Source organism: Sus scrofa, chromosome 2 (assembly GCF_054392235.1).
Source record: "Sus scrofa isolate SSC_HxYL_T2T_F1_AM1 chromosome 2, Sscrofa_HxYL_maternal_Yorkshire_Landrace_v2.0, whole genome shotgun sequence".
In the NCBI taxonomy this organism is placed as follows: Eukaryota; Metazoa; Chordata; class Mammalia; order Artiodactyla; family Suidae; genus Sus; species Sus scrofa.
Window position 1 is genome coordinate 50,942,607 of NC_139384.1, and position 17,042 is coordinate 50,959,648.

The following is a 17,042-nucleotide window of genomic DNA, read 5'->3' on the forward strand; positions in this document are numbered from 1 at the left end:
TTTGCAGAGTGCCTTTCTCAGTCCCACTTAAACTTGACACGAAGACAGCTGCCCTCCTCCCAGTTTTACACACCTCCCCAGCTAGAGTCCTCTGGAGACAGCAAGGAGAGCTCCAGGATTGCAATTTTAAAGTCAGGGAAGTAAGAATCACATTGGTCAATTTGGGTCAGGTGTGTATCAGTGGACCAATCAGCTCTAATCAGGGTCCAGTGTCAGAAGCCCATTGTCCAATCAGCGGAGGCAGTGGGAGGAGTCTCTCTGAGAGAGGAGATGGCAAGGCTGGGAGAGTGACTGCTATGGTTTCCATGGCTTTATTGTGTCTTGTCTTGGTATTTTGATGAAAGGTAGATGAGGGTTCACCAAGTGCTCCATGATAACCTGAGAAATGTTACCATGTGATAACATCCTTTGGCATTTGGTCACCAGTCAGTTTCTGTCATCTGGCTTCATGTGTCTGAGACTACTGGAAACAAGCAGAACCCTAGAGAGCCCTGCTGGGGACAGACCCCTGTGTCCTCTGACTCTTGTTTGTAGTAAAGCTTTGGCCTCCTAGGCCTTCCGCAAGTTCCAAAGAGCAAATGAAAAAATGCAGAAACAATGAAAACAGTCAAGCAAGATAAAATAATAATAGTTTAGCCATAAAACAAAGTCAAGGACCCTTAGTTTCTCCTCAAGGGCTATAGATAAGATCCTGAGCCATGTCCTTGAATTGTTTGGCAGATGCTAAGATCCCCACTGGATGGAAGAAGTCGACTGCATGCTTCCAGATTCTAGCACATAGATTCCAGACTAGTTGGAGCCAGAAAATTGATAAATGAGATTCCTGAAACACCGTTCTCTTACTTTACCACCATCCAATAGGAAGGATGTACACGACCTGATCATGCACCCTACCACCCTCTCCCTCATCTTGTTTTTAAAAACCCTTCCCTGAAAGCCACTGGGGAGTTCAAGTCTTTTGAGCATGAGCTGCCTATTTTCCTTGCTTGGCATTCTGCAATAAATTCTGTACTTTCCTTCACCACAGTTCAGCATCAGTAGATGGGCTTTGCTGCATGTTGGGTGAGTGGACCCAAATTTACTTAAGTAACACTACCAAACTTTAGAGGGTGTGGAGGTTTTGTATCTAGAAGTCCACTGCACTTTGATCAAGCATTGGCATTTTAAGGATACAGTGGAGAATAATTCCAACATGTGATCATTCTTAGTATGAACTCAGTAATTCAAAGGGGATAGGAAACAGCAAGAATGAAATAAAGTCTGGACTATGGGGTTGAGGATGTAGAATACAAGGTTGCAAAAAAAATTGTTTTCCTTTTATTTTGTAATTTATCTAGGCCTATAAAACTAATGCAATATATTTTCTCTTCCCCCTCTCCCCACCCCGAGTTTCCTGGGCAGAGCTGTGTCCCTCCCCCTTCACTTCCATAGCACTTTGTTCATATGTCATATGTTCATACCATTTATCACACTGTGTGGTAACTATTTGCTGATGGGTCTATTTTCCTGGCTAGAGCAGGCTCCTCTAGAGAAAAATCTGTATTGTGATCCCTTTGAATTCCTAGCATGAATTGGATTTGAACATAGTAAATGTTCAATAAATATTTGTTGAATAAACCAGACCCAGAACTTGATGAGCCCAGGCAAGCCTTGGATATCTGTGCAGCATCCAAGTTGAAGAGGTCCTTGCCTTTTTGCTTCTCATTATGTGGACTCCATTCACACTCTGAGATCCTCTTGTGGATCTCTGCCTCCTTTCACATACTTTCCTTCAGATTAGGGATCCTATCCAAATCTCAGCCCACTCGGATGGAGCCTTGACCCTATGCCTAGCTTTCTCAGCCCTCTTTTCAGCAATCAGACACTGAATTGTGTTCCTGCCAGGACTGCCTGGATCCAAGATGAGCACACAGATCTCTGGTACCAGGCTGTAGCATATACATGACACAGCACAGCTGCATTCTCTACAGGGGCTCTTCTGTTTTCTCCTCCATGTTAGCTTAGGCAGTGATCCCTACATTCCCTTTTCTGTCCCTTGCTCCAGTGTGGACCATGTTTAAACACCATAAACACTCTGGCTAGTGCAGCCCCTCCATCCACCTCCACCTAATTTGGTATCACTCGCTCTTCTCATGGTATTGGCTGATCTCTACTTTCCTCATTTTGTGCCCACCATCAGCTCATGCTAACACCCCAGCACATAAAGACCCCGTCTTCCCTGAGCCACCGTGCAGAAAGCTCCATGTGAACCCTTCCTGGTCCCTTTCAGAACTTTTTCTTGCTTTACTGGTAAGGAAGGGGCATTCAGTGTTTCCTCAGCCACCATGTCAAACAGACCCGCCTGAAGCTAAGGCTGGGATATTCTGACCCTCTGTAAAACCAAGGCCAATTTGTGCTTGGATGGTTGACTTATCACGGAGCTCAGCCCTGCCTGGTTTTCTAAGGCAGGACTGGGAAGACCTAGGACTGAAGAAGGCTCATCTGCCAGAAAGGAAGAAGAAACTCCAGGCAGACTTAGTTTCTGTCTAACAGGAATGCAGGTGTCTGTGGGGACCACAGTGATGGTGGTAACTGAATTTGTTTCTAGGGCTGCCGTAAGGAAGTACTACAACCTGGGTGCTTAGAACAACCCATTTATTGGCTCATAGTCATGGAGGCTAGAGGTCAAAATCAATGTGTCAGCAGGGCCAGGCTCTGTCTGAAACCTGTAGCGGAGAGTTCTTCTTCACCTCTTTCTAGCTCTGATGGTTTGCCAGCACTCCTGGGTGATCCTTGGCTTGCAGCTGCTGCACTTCATCTGCCTCTGTCATCACATGGCATTCCTCCTCCATGTGTCTGTGGCTCTTCTCCTCTACTCATGAGGACACCAGTCATTATTGGATTAAAGTTCTATCCTTCTAAAGTATGACCTCATCTTTAACTAATCACATCTGTAGTGACCCTATTTTTAAATAAGGACCCATTCTGGGGGTACTGGGGTTAGGATGTCAACCTATCTTTGGGGAGACACAATTCAATCCATAACAGTAATGTCAAAGATGGTGTCAGAATAACCCAAGTTTTGGGATTTTAGTGGATGAGAATAATTAATGGAGAATTTAGGATCCATGTTAATCAGGAATCTTGGTTAACCAGGTTGTTGGGTGGCTTAAAGGGAAAAGGGAGTTTGGATTCTATTATGATGCCATTATGGCCAGGGATACAGGAGTGCCTAGATGCTGACCCTTCGTCCCGTCAGACCCTTAATCAAGTGAGGTACCTGCAAGGAATAACAGACAGATGGGAAATAAAACACCACTCTTAAAAACTGAGCAAGCTCCTGGACTCCAGTGCCACTAGTAGAACATGGTGCATTGATTGTTCAGGGCCGTAAGTTGACTACATCTCTCTTCTAGTCTCCAGTCAGAACAGTAATGGCAAGAATGGATCCTAATGCAAAGTGTGGTGACTGTGGGGAGATGGTAAGAAAGAGAAGCACAGATATAGAACCTGGAAACTGAGACAGAACCTGACCTTCCTTTGCCCCTTCTGTTGAGTAGCCACTGCATGATCCATAGTTTTTGCCCCTTGTTTAGTCCTCACATGTCTCTCTGCATCCATCATACTCACTTGGCAAAACTCCAAGCCTGGATGAATTCACCTATTCACCTGCATGAATTTGGAAAACTGAATCTTGCTAGAGAAAACCACACAAGCTGAGAAACTTCCCTTTACACTTATAATTTTAATGCACTGTGCAGCATTAAATATATATATATATATACACACACACATATATATATATATACATATAGATATAAATGTATACACACACACACACAAAGTAAAATAAACCTGTTATCCCATCCTTTAGAATGATATTTCATACCTTCACCTCTTTCCTTAAATCTCCTACTCCATCCCTATACTTCTCGCTCTTATCTAATTATCCTGCATCAGTTGTATCCAAGTGAAAAATTAGAATCATCAGGTAAGAACTCCCTTATTCTACATCTACATTCATCTGTATCTTCCCTGTCTGCCCTCCTGGAACAAAGGAGAAAGTGTGTTGCTTCCATCACAGTTCAGCTCCTCCTAGAGTTGGATGCTTGATGGGCTCTGGATGCCTTCCCCTCCCTCTCACTTTCTCAAGTTGCACTCCCCCACTTATCTCCCATCCATCCTAAGTCATCAATCTTCTCCCTTTTTGATGGGCTATTCTCTTCAGCTCACAAACATGACTGACTCTCCTTTTTGCCTGAAAGTCCTTCTTTGTTACCCTCACCCCTTTCCAACTACTGTCCATTTCTATGCATCCCTTCACAGCTTAATGTCTCTCAAGATAGTTGTTTCCATATTTATCTCTACTGTTTCATCTTTGATCAAGCTTCAAAAGTCTCAAATTGGGTCTCTTATCATCTCATCAAAACTTGCTGTGTCAAGGTTACTATAAATCTCCATAAGGTCAAGTTCAATGGACCGTTTGTTTTCTCATCTTACGCACTCTCAGTTGCACTAGCCCCAGGTGACCACACCTTTATTTGACAGTACACCATTGATTTTCTTCCTACCACTGACGTCTCTGACAATTTCTTCTCAGTTGCTCTTCTCAGACCCTCTTCCAATGTCTAAATATTGGTGTTTCCTAGGGCTGCTTCTCTCTCTCCACTTTCTTCCTAAATGGTCTATTTTTATGACCTAAGACATCACTACATGCTGAAGATGACCAAGTCTGTATCTCCAGCTCCATGTCTCATTTGAACTCCAGACCTACATACATATCCAACCTTCTACTTGAGTTTTCTACTTGGATACATCGTAAGCATCTCAACCTACATATGCCCCAAACCCATTAAGCTTAGTTCCTGAGACACATTAAGCTCTTTCCTATCACCAGGGTTCATCTATGCTATTCTATCTATTTGATTCCAGGACTCATTTCTTATCCTTCGGGCTTCAGGGAGATCTTCTGCATTCTCCCATTTAAGATTCCCCCCCAATGCTACTTCCTGTTAATTTTTTTCATAGCACTAATTACTCATGTATGGTTATTTTTAAATTTATTTACTTTTTTTCCCTTTTTCCTCCACTGGACTGTGTCTTCTTAAAGTCAGGGCTGTCTGTTTTCTTCTCCATTATATACCCAGCCATCAGTACAGTGCTTGGCCTGTAGGAGGTGCTCAAAAATGATTTGCAAAATGAGTGAATACCAATTGACTGGGCTTTAGATTGCCTTGGAAATGCAGGTCCTGGGCAGGGCAAAGATATCCCCCAGGGCTGCTACCCAGTTTCAGAAATTAGTGTTAGGGAAATAATATAAAATTTCTGTCTAGGAAATCTGAAAACATTTCAAATAAATGTGCCTATTCATATAAATAATTGCACAGAGCACTTTCCAAAAGCTCTCATTCTAAGTACTTCAGTAAAATAGTGCAATGAGTCAGTGTTGAGAGGAGACAAACTGCCTTAAAACTTGAGGTCTTGGGAGAATGAGGGCCAACATTGTAAGCATGGCTTCTCTTTTTTTTTTTTTTTTTTTGGTCTTTTTTGCCTTTTCTGGGGCTGCTCCTGTGGCATATGGAGGTTCCCAGGCTAGAGGTCCAATCAGAGCTGTAGCCACCAGCCTATACCACAGCCACAGCAACTTGGGATCCAAGCCGCATCTTCAACCTTAACCCACTGAACAAGGCCAGGGATTGAACCCGCAACCTCATGGTCCCTAGTCAGATTCGTTAATCACTGCACACGATGGGAACTCCCATCATGGCTTCTAAGGAGGGATGCTGATCCAAAAGTCCAGAGTGAGTCTGTCATTGGATATTGGGGCACCAGATTCAAGCCTGGAGATGGCTTCTTAGACTGAGAACGAGGTCTTCTTTATATTGCTGTAGAAAAAGTGTTAACTTGGCTAAGTGAAGTTAGCCTCTGTGGCCTGGGTTCCCAAGTACATATGACTTCTTAAAGATTCATGTTCATGACTCTTTCACTCATAGGCAGCCTTAGAAGATGAGGTTGAGTATAAACAACTGAGACAGGACTAATGATGCTTCTTGCAGAAAAGGCAGCCCAGAGGTTGGATTGGAGACAAAAGAAGAGAGCAGTGGAGCTCCAATCAATACAGAAATATTTTGTTTCAAAGATTGCCTGCTTCAAAGTTAGCTGCTCTTCCCCCAAAGAAGGATTTCATCCAGTTATTCTATATGGGCCAGGGGAGAAACTGGCCTCTCTGGGAACCAAGCTATTATCAGAGAAGAATCTTAGGCTGAAAGCAATAGAAATGGACTCTGAACAAAAAAAGGGGAATGTTGAAAGCAGAGTGGACTGCCTTAGGACTGAAGAAAAAATCTAAACAATCAGATCCCTGAAAGGCCAGGAAACAAGGGAGCTCCAGGGTTCTCAACTGCAGAAACTGATCAACTTTTCTTTAGGGAACGATTACCCTGTGGCTTAGATTTAAAATTTTGCGGGGGAGAACCTGACTGACCTAACCCGTGGGCCATATGCCTGCTTCAGTGAGTGACAGGAGGTGGGAGCCTGAGATTCTCAATCCCATCAGAGCCACAGGGAGTAGAGGATAAAAAGCGTTTCACAAAGGACTTGGTGTAGGGCAGACAAAACAAGCAATTCATGAGATTCTGGTGGTGGTAGAGGTATCAGTAACCAGATTAATGAATTCATTCATTATTAACCTTATCAGCATTTATAGAATTCAGTCATGTGACTATGAGCTGTGTTTTACAATTGAAATAAAACACACTGCTTACCTTTAAAGAAGTTCCTATGCAGTGTTGGGAGACAATTAAAAAGGCAGGTGAAATTGTTCAGGTTATGGCTCCTTTGGTTGCAAGAAAACAAAACTCATTCAAAGTTACTCAAGTAGAGAACGGTGTTTACTGCAAGGAAATAGAGTTCTCACAGAATCAAAGGAAATGAAATCAAGTGCAGCCGAGCATCAGGGGAGATTGAGGAGAACGGAAGCAGCTGGCTACTACCTCTATTTCCCTCTCTTGAGCCACAGGATCTCCTCTCCTCTTTGCTTCTTGTCAGCTCCATTTTCCTTTCTCTGCAGAACAGATTCCCCCTTTTACTCATCAACTTGCAAATGGCTGGCCATTACTTTTAATTTATGAGAACTTCTCACCACCAGCTGTCAGCAATCTTGTGTCTGACACCATATTCTCAACATAGAAGCTACTCAGCCCCTCATGTCTTGCTGTAGATCACACAAAGCCAGATTTCTAGATAACTAACATATTGGCTGTTTTGGGGCCAGGTGGTTATCAGTTCAATTCAGCCCTAGCTGTGTGTGCATTTGGGGGGTGGGGTGGACAGACGCGGGTGTGAATGCAAAACTGGGGGTGGGGCAGAAAAAGATGTTTCTTTCTTGTGTGTATGTGTGTCTTTTTAGGGCTGCACCCAAGGCATATGGAAGTTCCCAGGCTATCCACCAGCCTACATCACAGGCACAGCAACTCCAGATCTGAGCTGCGTCTGCAACCTACACCACAGCTCAGGGCAACAATGGATCCTTGACCTACTGAGCAAGGTCAGGGATCAAACCTAGGTCCTCATGGATGCTAGTCAGATTCATGTCCGCTGAGCCATGATGGGAACTCCAAAAGACATTTCTTTTACAGCGATAAAATTACGATGAGTCGAAGAGGATGCATGACATATTGATATAGACAGCCCTATAGATGGAGAGATGGAACGGAAGCTTGATGAAATGGTAGGAGAGGGAAGTCATGTGAGCATCCATTGCTCTTGCCAGATAAACATCCCTTCCTCTGCTTTTGATTTAACACAGTATTGTGTTTTACCTCTAGGTCTTACCACACCTTCCCTCTGTTCTTAATCGGGTTATTTCCTCTAAGAACCTTTCATCTTTACATCTACCCCAGAAATTTTGATAGTTTGTGATTTTATTTTACGAGGTGAAAATACTGTCTCATTTCCCTTTTGATTTCTTTCTTGTCAAATGAGTTATTTGTAAGCATGTTAATTTCCAAACATTCGGCATTTTCCAGATGTCTTTATGTTAATTATTCAGTTTAATTTCATTGTGATCAGAAGACGTATTATATCGTTTCAATCCTTTTTAATTTGTAGGCTTTTTAAAATGATCCAGAATGTTGTCAGTTTCGGTAAATCTTAAATGCGTACTTGGAAAGAATGTGTATTTGGCTGTTCTTGATCAGAATGTCCTATATGTGTCTATTTGCTTTAATTCATTCATGTTTTCTATATCTTCAGTGATCTTCATTAAGTTGTTGAATTACTGAAAAGGTGTTAAAATATTCAACCACAATTATGGATTTTTCTAACTCTTCCTTCAGTTCCATCAGTTTTTACTTTCTTTTTTTTTAAGGTTCTGTTCAGCGTATACACATTTAGGTCTGTTCTGTCCTCTTGATGGATTGACCAATTTATTATTAGAAAAACACCTCTTTATCTTTTAATATTTCTTATCCAAAAGTAGCCACTCAAGCTTTCTTTCGATTAGAGCTTTCATGGTATATCTTTTTTCATTCTTTTACTTTTAATTTACTTTTGTCTGCATTTTATTTATTTTTATTTTTATCACTATTTCTTTTTTAATGTTTTTAAATTATAGTTGATTTACAATGTTGTGGCAATTTCTGCTGTACAGTATTGTGTCTATATTTTTAAAGTGAGTTCTTATAGATAGCACAAAATTTGTTCTTGCTGGGAATTCCCATTTCGCTCAGTGGAAACGAATCTGACTAGCATCCATGAGGATTCAGGTTCAATCCCTGGCCTTGCTCAGTGGGTTAAGGATCTGGCGTTGCCGTGAGCTGTGGTGTGGGTCACAGACATGGCTTGGATCCCATGTTGCTGTGGCTGTGGTGCAGGCCAGCAGCTACAGCTCCGATTGGACCCCTAGCCTGGGAACCTCCATAAGCTGCTGGTGAGGCCCTAAAAATACAAAAAAAAATTGCTTCTTGTATTTTAAATCCAGTCTAACAATCACTGCTTTTAATCGCAATGTTTAGATCACGTACTTTTAATGTAATTATTGATGTGTCTTGTCTGGGTTTAAATCCATCTGCACTTCCACTGTGCTACCGCACGAATTCCTACTTTCATTCTGGAAATTTTAGCTAGCAGGAAACTAGTTAACAGCTTTGTTGTCTCCTGGTTTGCACAGTTTCAGACATAAAATATTCTGCCATTCTTATCTTTATTTCTCCGTACATACTGTGTTTGTATGCCCTGGCTGCTTGTAAGAATTTCTGTTTTCAGTAATTTCATTATTAAGTGGTCTGATGCATTTTAAAAATGTTTAATCTCCTTGGAGTCATTGAGCTCTTTGGGATCTATGGGCTTATAGTTTTTGTTTTTAATTTTATTACTCTAGTGATGTTTTTATCATTAACAAAATATATTTCTTTTTAAAGAACTTTTTTTCTAGCTTTACTTTGGTATGATTGGCAAATACAAATTGTACTGGCATACCCCAAAGACATTGCAGGTTTGGTTTCAGACCACTGCAATAAATCAAATCCCAATAGTGCAAGTCACACCAATTTTTTGGTTTCCCAATGCATATAAAAGTTATGTTTACACTATACACTATACAGCCATGTAGTTTACTAAGTGTGCAAGAACATTGTATCCTTAAAAAGTCCATACCTTAATTAAAAAATACTTTATTTTTCAAAAATGCTAACCATCATTTGGCAACCCAAGGTTGCCACAAACCTTCAATTTGCAAATAATGCAGTATCTGTGAAGTGCAACACAACAAAGCACAATAAAATAAGGTATGCTTTGTATATATTTCGGCTGCAATAACATGGTTTCTTTAAAGTGTACAATGTGATGACTTAATATATGTATACGGTGTGAAATGATGACGACAATCAAGTTAATAACATATCCATCATCTCACAGGTTCCATTTTTTTGTGTGTGTGGTGAGAATGCAAGATCTACTCTCTTAGCAGTTTCCAAGTATTCTTTTTTTTTTTTTTTTTTTTTTTTTGCCTTTTCTAGGGCCACTTCTGCAGCACATGGAGGTTCCCAGGCTAGGGGTCTCATCAGAGCTGCAGCCATCAGCCTATGCCAGAGCCATAGCCATGAGGGATCTGAGTCGCGTCCATGACCTACACCACAGCTCACAGCAACGCCAGATCCTTAACCCACTGCGCAAGGCCAGGGATCGAACCCACAACCTCATGGTTCCTAGTCCAATTTGTTAACCACTGAGCCACAACGGGAACTCCTCCAAGTATTCTTAACTATAATCACCATGCTGTACTGTTAGCTCTCCAAAACTTATTTGTCTCATAACTAAAAGTTTACACCCTTTGCATGTTTGGTAGTTTTTTATTGTATGCCAAACATTGTTGATTTCTATGTTATTAGCTACTAGATTTCACTCTATTTACGGAAAAATAATTCTGGGTTTCCTTTATTTGACATGCAATTAAAAGTTGAAAGTTAAAAATAGAAAACTCCATATATCTAAATAATATACCTCTACTGCCATTTATTTATTTATTTTTTTAGGGCCGTACCTGCGGCAAATGGAGATTCCCAGGCTAAGGGTCCAAGAGGAGCTACAGATGCCGGCCTACACCACAGCCACAGCAACATCAGATCCAAGCCATGTCTGTGGCCTACACCATAGCTCACAGCATGGCGGATCCTTAACCCACTGAGCGAGGCCAGGGATCGAACCTGAATCCTCATGGTTCCTGGTCGGATTCGTTTGTGCTGCGCCACAGTGGCAACTCCAGATTTAGATTTTTAAATACCACTTCTCCATTCCTCATCTTCCACCTTCCTAATAAAATTGGATCACAATTTTTATTTAATAAGTAATCAGTTTTTTGTCATTATGACTATGCAAATATTGCTTATTTCAGACCCTAATATATTACCATGATTCTATTTTATTTCTACTTCAATTGTTTATTATTCTTCAAGTTTATAATTGCTTAGTTAAAAATATGTGTGTATTTTGCCATTCATGTGCTCTTAATATTTTCCAAATGCTCTACTTTTTATGATATGATGTGGAATTCCCCTTTTCTTTTTTTCTTTTTTCTTTTTTTTGGTCTTTTGTCCTTTTAGGGCCACACTGTGGCATATGGAGGCTAGGGGTCTAATCGGAGCTGTTGCTGCCGGCCTACACCACAGCCACAGCAACGGCAGATCCAAGCCACGTCTGCAAACTACACCACAGCTCACGGCAGTGCCGGGTACTCAACCCACTGAACAAGGCCAGGAATCGAACCCACAACCTCGTGGTTCCTAGTCAGATATTCGTTAACCACTGAGTCACAACAGGAACTCCTTCCCCTGCTCTTTTTATTGGAAGTGACTCTCCTGGGGTTTCCTGAGATGCCAAGAAGTTACATATCTGTTACCCTGGAGTCCTAAGTTGTATCCATTGCTTCTCATTTTCTATGTCATTATCTTTCTTGGTTTACTTCCTCTTTTTTTGCTGAAGTATATTCTCAAGCAGCTTCCTAATAAATGAGGATAATTTGGGGTTCATGAAATGCCTGAAATATCTTTGTTCCATGGTTAAATTTTGGTGGCAAGTTTGACTATGTATAACATTTTGTTTTCAGTTTTTTTTTTTTTTTCTGCATCATTCGTTATTGCTTTCGCCTTTATTATTGTCATCCTTTTGTTAACTGTCTTTGTTCATTTCCTTGCTTTTGTTTTTTTAATGATTTTTATCTTTTCTTTTTTTTTTTTTTTTTTTTTTTTGTCTTTTGTCTTTTTTGTTGTTGTTTTGTTGTTGTTGTTGTTGCTATTTCTTGGGCCGCTCCCGCGGCATATGGAGGTTCCCAGGCTACGGGTTGAATCGGAGCTGTAGCCACCGGCCTACACCAGAGCCACAGCAACTCAGGATCCGAGCCGCGTCTGCAACCTACACCACAGTTCACGGCAACGCCAGATCGTTAACCCACTGAGCAAGGGCAGGGACCGAACCCGCAACCTCATGGTTCCTAGTCGGATTCGTTAACCACTGCGCCACGACGGGAACTCCTGACTATGTATAACATTTTAAGTTAAAAAAGTTTCCAATCTTATTTGGATGATCTTGGTCTATAGTCTTCTGGCATCCAGCATTGCTAAGGAAAAGTCTGAAGTCATTATAATTCTTATTTCTTTTTTGCAATTTATTTTCATTTTATTTTATTATTATTATTTTTGTCTTTTGTATTTTTAGAGCTGCATCTGCAGCATATGGAGGTTCCCAGTCTACTGGTCGAATCAGAGGTATAGCTGCTGGCCTACACCACAGCCATAGCAATGCCAGATCCTTAACCCACTGAGCGAGGTCAGGGATTGAACCTACATCTTCATGGATGCTAATGGGTTTTTTTAATCACTGAGCCATGATGGGAACTCATTTTCATTTCAGATTAATTTATGATTTCCTCTCTATCCCCTGGCCCCTGAAATTGCATGTTCATGAATTTTTAATGTGCTAGATAGCCTATGGATTCTTTCAATCTGGAGACATGTCTTTGAGAAAGTAAAAATACCTTCCCTTCTACTCCCTTCCCCTAATGTTCTCTGTTCTTTGTTTCTATATCTCCTATAATTTGTATGATAGAGTTCTTGGATTTATCTTCTATTTTATTTTTTTTTCCAACCCCTTGGTCATCTCTTTGTCTTTTTGTTTGATTTTCCTTCAGAGTTTTTGGACTTTATTTTGGCATTCTATTCAAGATTTTTATTTTGGCAATCCTATATGCTAATTTTCAAGAATTCTTTCTTAGTCTTTGAATGTTTTCTGTCTTAGTTTCTCAGTGTTTAATATATGTTTTTCTTTTTTTTTTCATATCTGACTGAGGGTAATAATTCAGTGAAAATCTTTTCTTTTGCTTTGCATTATTTCTGTTAAAGTTTTTTTTTTTTTTTGATTCCTCACTTTCTTGTTAGGGGTTTTTCTCAATTATTTGGTGAGCTTTGGTTGTTCATATTTAAGATTAAGACACAAAATATGTGTGTGCCTGTGTGTGTGTGGGGGGGTCTAAGAATGTGTGTGGGAGTGGGTGGTGGTGGTGCTTTTCAATGGATAGGCTTCACTTTAAGATACTTGGACAAGTAATTGGTCATCTTACAGGTGCTCCCCAAATGTCAGAGAAGAAAACTCCAAAAGATACTCGGGGAAGTGCCTGACCACCACCACTCTGCTTGGGGTCTGGATGATGGGGACAAAGGAAGATTTAGACACATCACTTCACTTTCCAGACTTTTGATTAATCTCTTTGTTGTTAATTTTGCCCTCCACTTCTGAGGTGCCTCTGAACTCTGAACTTGCATTAATTTTGCCAGAGAAGAAAATTTAGATCTTTTGCCTGGTGAAGAAGTGAGTGGGTTTGGTACCAGATGCCTTGATCTTGGTGTTCTGGACTCCCTTGAATTCATAGGCTTTCCAGGGTTTTTTGGAGCAAGCTTCTTCTTTTTTTTTTTTTTTTTTTTTGGTCTTTTTAGTGCTGCACCGTGGCATATGGAGGTTCCCAGGCTAGGGGTCAAATCAGAGGCTGGCCTACACCACAGCCACAGCAAGACAGGATCTGAGCTGAGTCTGTGACCTACTCCACAGATCAAGGCAATGCCAGATCCTTAACCCACAAGACCCAGGTCAGGAATTGAACCTGTGTCCTCATGGATACTAGTTGGGTTCATTATCGCTGAGCCATAACAGAAACTGAAAATTGCTTTTTTTTCATGCCCCTTCTCTGGTTACCTTTGTCCTGCCTAATCAGTAGTTACTCCTCCAAAAAATTTCAGTTTTCTAAAAATTTCTTGCAATCTCTCATATACTGATGTCCGCTTTCTATTCTCTGTGTGGTTTTTTAAGAATTTTTCTTTCTATTGGAGTTCCCGTCATGGTTCAGTGGTTAATGAATCTGACTAGGAACCATGAGGTTGCAGGTTCGATCCCTGGCCTTGCTTAGCAGGTTAAGGATCTGGCATTGCCGTGAGCTGTGGTATAGGTTGCGGCTCGGATCCCGCATTGCTGTGGCTCTGGTGTAGGCCAGTGGCTATAGCTCTGATTTGACCCCTAGCCTGGGAACCTCCACGTGCCGCAGGAGCGGCCCCAGAAATGGCAAAAAGACAAAAAAATAATAATAATAATTTTTCTTTCTATCACATTTGTGGGAGCACGAACTCAAGATATAAACATATGCTAGCAAACTGCAATTTTTTAACCAGAAATCTAGCTTATACGATTTTTACTGATATTGCTATAATGAACACTCTTTTGTGCCTATAGCTGTTTTTTCTTCTTTTGCATTTATGGATTAGTATAGGATCAAAAGCAAAAGTAAGAAATTAGATTTAAATAGAGGGGCACTTTATCCCATTTTTCTGAAGGTGAGAAGAGCTGTAGAGAGCATGTGAGGCTAATGGGAGCTGAGATAAAGAGCTCTGCGTCGTATACCTTCAGCTTTTAAAAAAATGAGTTTATATGCAGACTCACAGGACTGTGAATGTCTTGGTCTCTTTAAGTAAGTAGGGGAGTCTAGAGCTCTTTTCTTTGAGAAGTAAAGAACTATATATATACAAGGGTAGTTTCTCCAACCTCAGTTTTTTTGGTCTGGGGCAGGCCCCGTTGGCAGCCTGGAAGCCTTCACTCCCCAGGGAAATAAAAGCTCCATTGAGAAGCCCAAGGCATTAGGCCTAAGGACCAGACATCTTCCAAGGATTGTGCCTGGGTGTGCCAAAAGTCTCAGCTTCTCTGAGACTTCACCCCCCACTAGGCCATGTGTCTGTAGAGATCTCAGAGACTGAAGGAAGAACTTGCAAGGATTCCCCAGCAGGTAGGAGCTGCTTCCCCAGATGAGTGACCCCACTTGTTAGTTGGTTAACTCTAGGCTCTGGGCCTCAGCTCATTGACCAGTGGTCTGTAACAGGAAGCTCCTAGCCCATTCTTCTCAGTACCTGGTCCCTCAGTGCCTGGGGCCAAATGAACAACAAGTAGTCCTGAGCTCCCAAACTAGAGTAGGAACTGAAGGACTTGACTCCTTTGGCCTTAGTCCCTACTTTTTTTTTTTTTTCTTTTCTTTCTAGGACCACACCTATGGCATATGGAAGTTCCCAGGCTAGGGGTCCAATTGGAGCCGCAGCTGCCAGCCTACACCGCGTAGCAATGTGGGATCCATATCATATCTCTGACCTACTCCTCAGCTTGCAGCAACACTGGATCCTCAACCCACTGAGTGAGGCCATCCTCATGGACACTATGTAGGGGTTCTGAACCTGCTGAGCCACAACCAGAACTCCCCCTAATCCCTGCTTTGGATTATGAACTCTTCCAAAACTTTCATTTCTTATATTTCCCCTTTAAGGCCTCATATAGTATTGTGATCACAGTAGAGGCACCAAGAAAATGCTTCTTAGTTATCATTAGTCCAAAGAGGGTAGTAAATGACAGCTTCTTCCATGTGCATAGCATTTTATAGTTTTCACAGCCCCTTTCTGTGCATTGGCTCATCGAATCTCCAGCACAACCCTAGGAAGTTCTCAGGATAATAAATAGTGTCTTTCTTTTACAGATGAGGTAACTGAGATTTAGATAAGTTACACTTACCTGAGGTCAGGTAGCTAATGTGCATCAGCCACAAGATTCTGTCCCAGATCTTCTAACTTCAAGTCCAGGGTAATTTCCAGTGAATGAAGCAGTCTTGGAAAAATAATAGCAACATAAGAAATAGCCATGAAATCATATTATATTATACCCAGACACCTGAGTTTGCTTTCAAGAGCTTTTATAATCTAGGTCTATCTATCATGTGACTGGTTGATTTTCAAACTGTTTTACATCGATTAGTTCATTCATTCACTCACTTAAAAAAAATAACCATTGGGGAGTTCCCACTGTGGTATAATGGGTTAAGAATCCAACTGTAGCAGCTCAGGTCACTGTGGAAGTGCAGGTTTGATCCCTGGCCTGGTGCAGTGGGTTAGAGGATTTAGCGTTGCCACAGCTGCAGCTTGGATTCAATTGCTGGTCCAGGAACTTCCATATGTTGAGGTTGCAGCCATTAAAACAAAACAAACCCAAACCCCATTGGTTGCTTACTTTGTATTTAGTACTATTTGGTAGCCAGCAGAAAAACATTGACTATAGTCCATGACATCTGACAGTTTAGCATAAATTATAGCGTGTAATAGGTGGTATATAAATTTCCTATTGTTGCCATAATAAATTACCACAAATAGAGTAGTTTAAAGCAACTGAGATTTTTATTTTACTGTCTGGAGGTCCTAATTTTGAGATGAGTTTCACTGGGTCAAAATCAAGTTGTTGGCAAGCTGTGTTCCTTCTGGAGGGTCTAGGCAAGCAACCATTTACTGCCTTTTCCCACCTTCTAGAAGCCCCCTGCATTCTTTGACGTGTGGTCTCATGCATCTTCAAACCTAGTAATGACTGGTGGAGTCATTCTGGCTCTTCTGCCTCCCCCCTTCCTTATTTAAAGACCCCCGTGAGTACACTGGGCTCACCTGGATAACCCAGACTATGTTCCTTAAGGTCAGCTGGTCAGCAAGCTTAATTTCACCTGCAACCTTAATTCTCCCTTGCTATGGAACATAACATTCACAGGTTTTGGGGATTAACATGTAGATATCTTTGGGGACCTATTATTCTGCCTCCTATAGACAGTAAGAGATTTTCCTGGAGTTACAATAACATTGTAATTCCAAGCATCAGATACAGGGCCAAATGAGTATCACAGATCATAAATGAAGAGAGGAGGAGGAAGGCCCTCCTTGGGCTTGAGTGATCAAAGGACTCTTCACATTAGGCAAGGAAACGGAATAAGCAATGTCGTAGGGATATGAATGAACACAGGGAGTCACAAGCGATTCTTAAGCAGAGATGACCTAAAGATGAAGACAAAGGTTTTGTTTCATTTACTTTTGTTCACCAGATACAACTGTGGCATATGGAAGTTCCCAGGCTAGGGGTTGAATCAGAGATGCAGCTTCTGGCCTACTCCACAGCCACAGCAACGAGGGATCCGAGCCACGTCTATGATCTAAATACAGCTTGCGGCAACACCA

At 41.4% G+C, this 17,042-nt stretch overlaps 1 long non-coding RNA gene across 1 annotated transcript in view; it reads right to left on the bottom strand.

The window, feature by feature from the left end:
- The window catches only part of LOC146405380 (uncharacterized), a 30,936-nt gene extending 15,274 nt beyond the window's left edge, over positions 1 to 15,662 (bottom strand). The window contains exon 1 of the long non-coding RNA XR_014837288.1: positions 15,568 to 15,662. This is a non-coding gene — a long non-coding RNA (uncharacterized LOC146405380). The remainder of the gene's footprint in view (positions 1 to 15,567) is intronic.
- Positions 15,663 to 17,042: the final 1,380 nt, after the last annotated feature.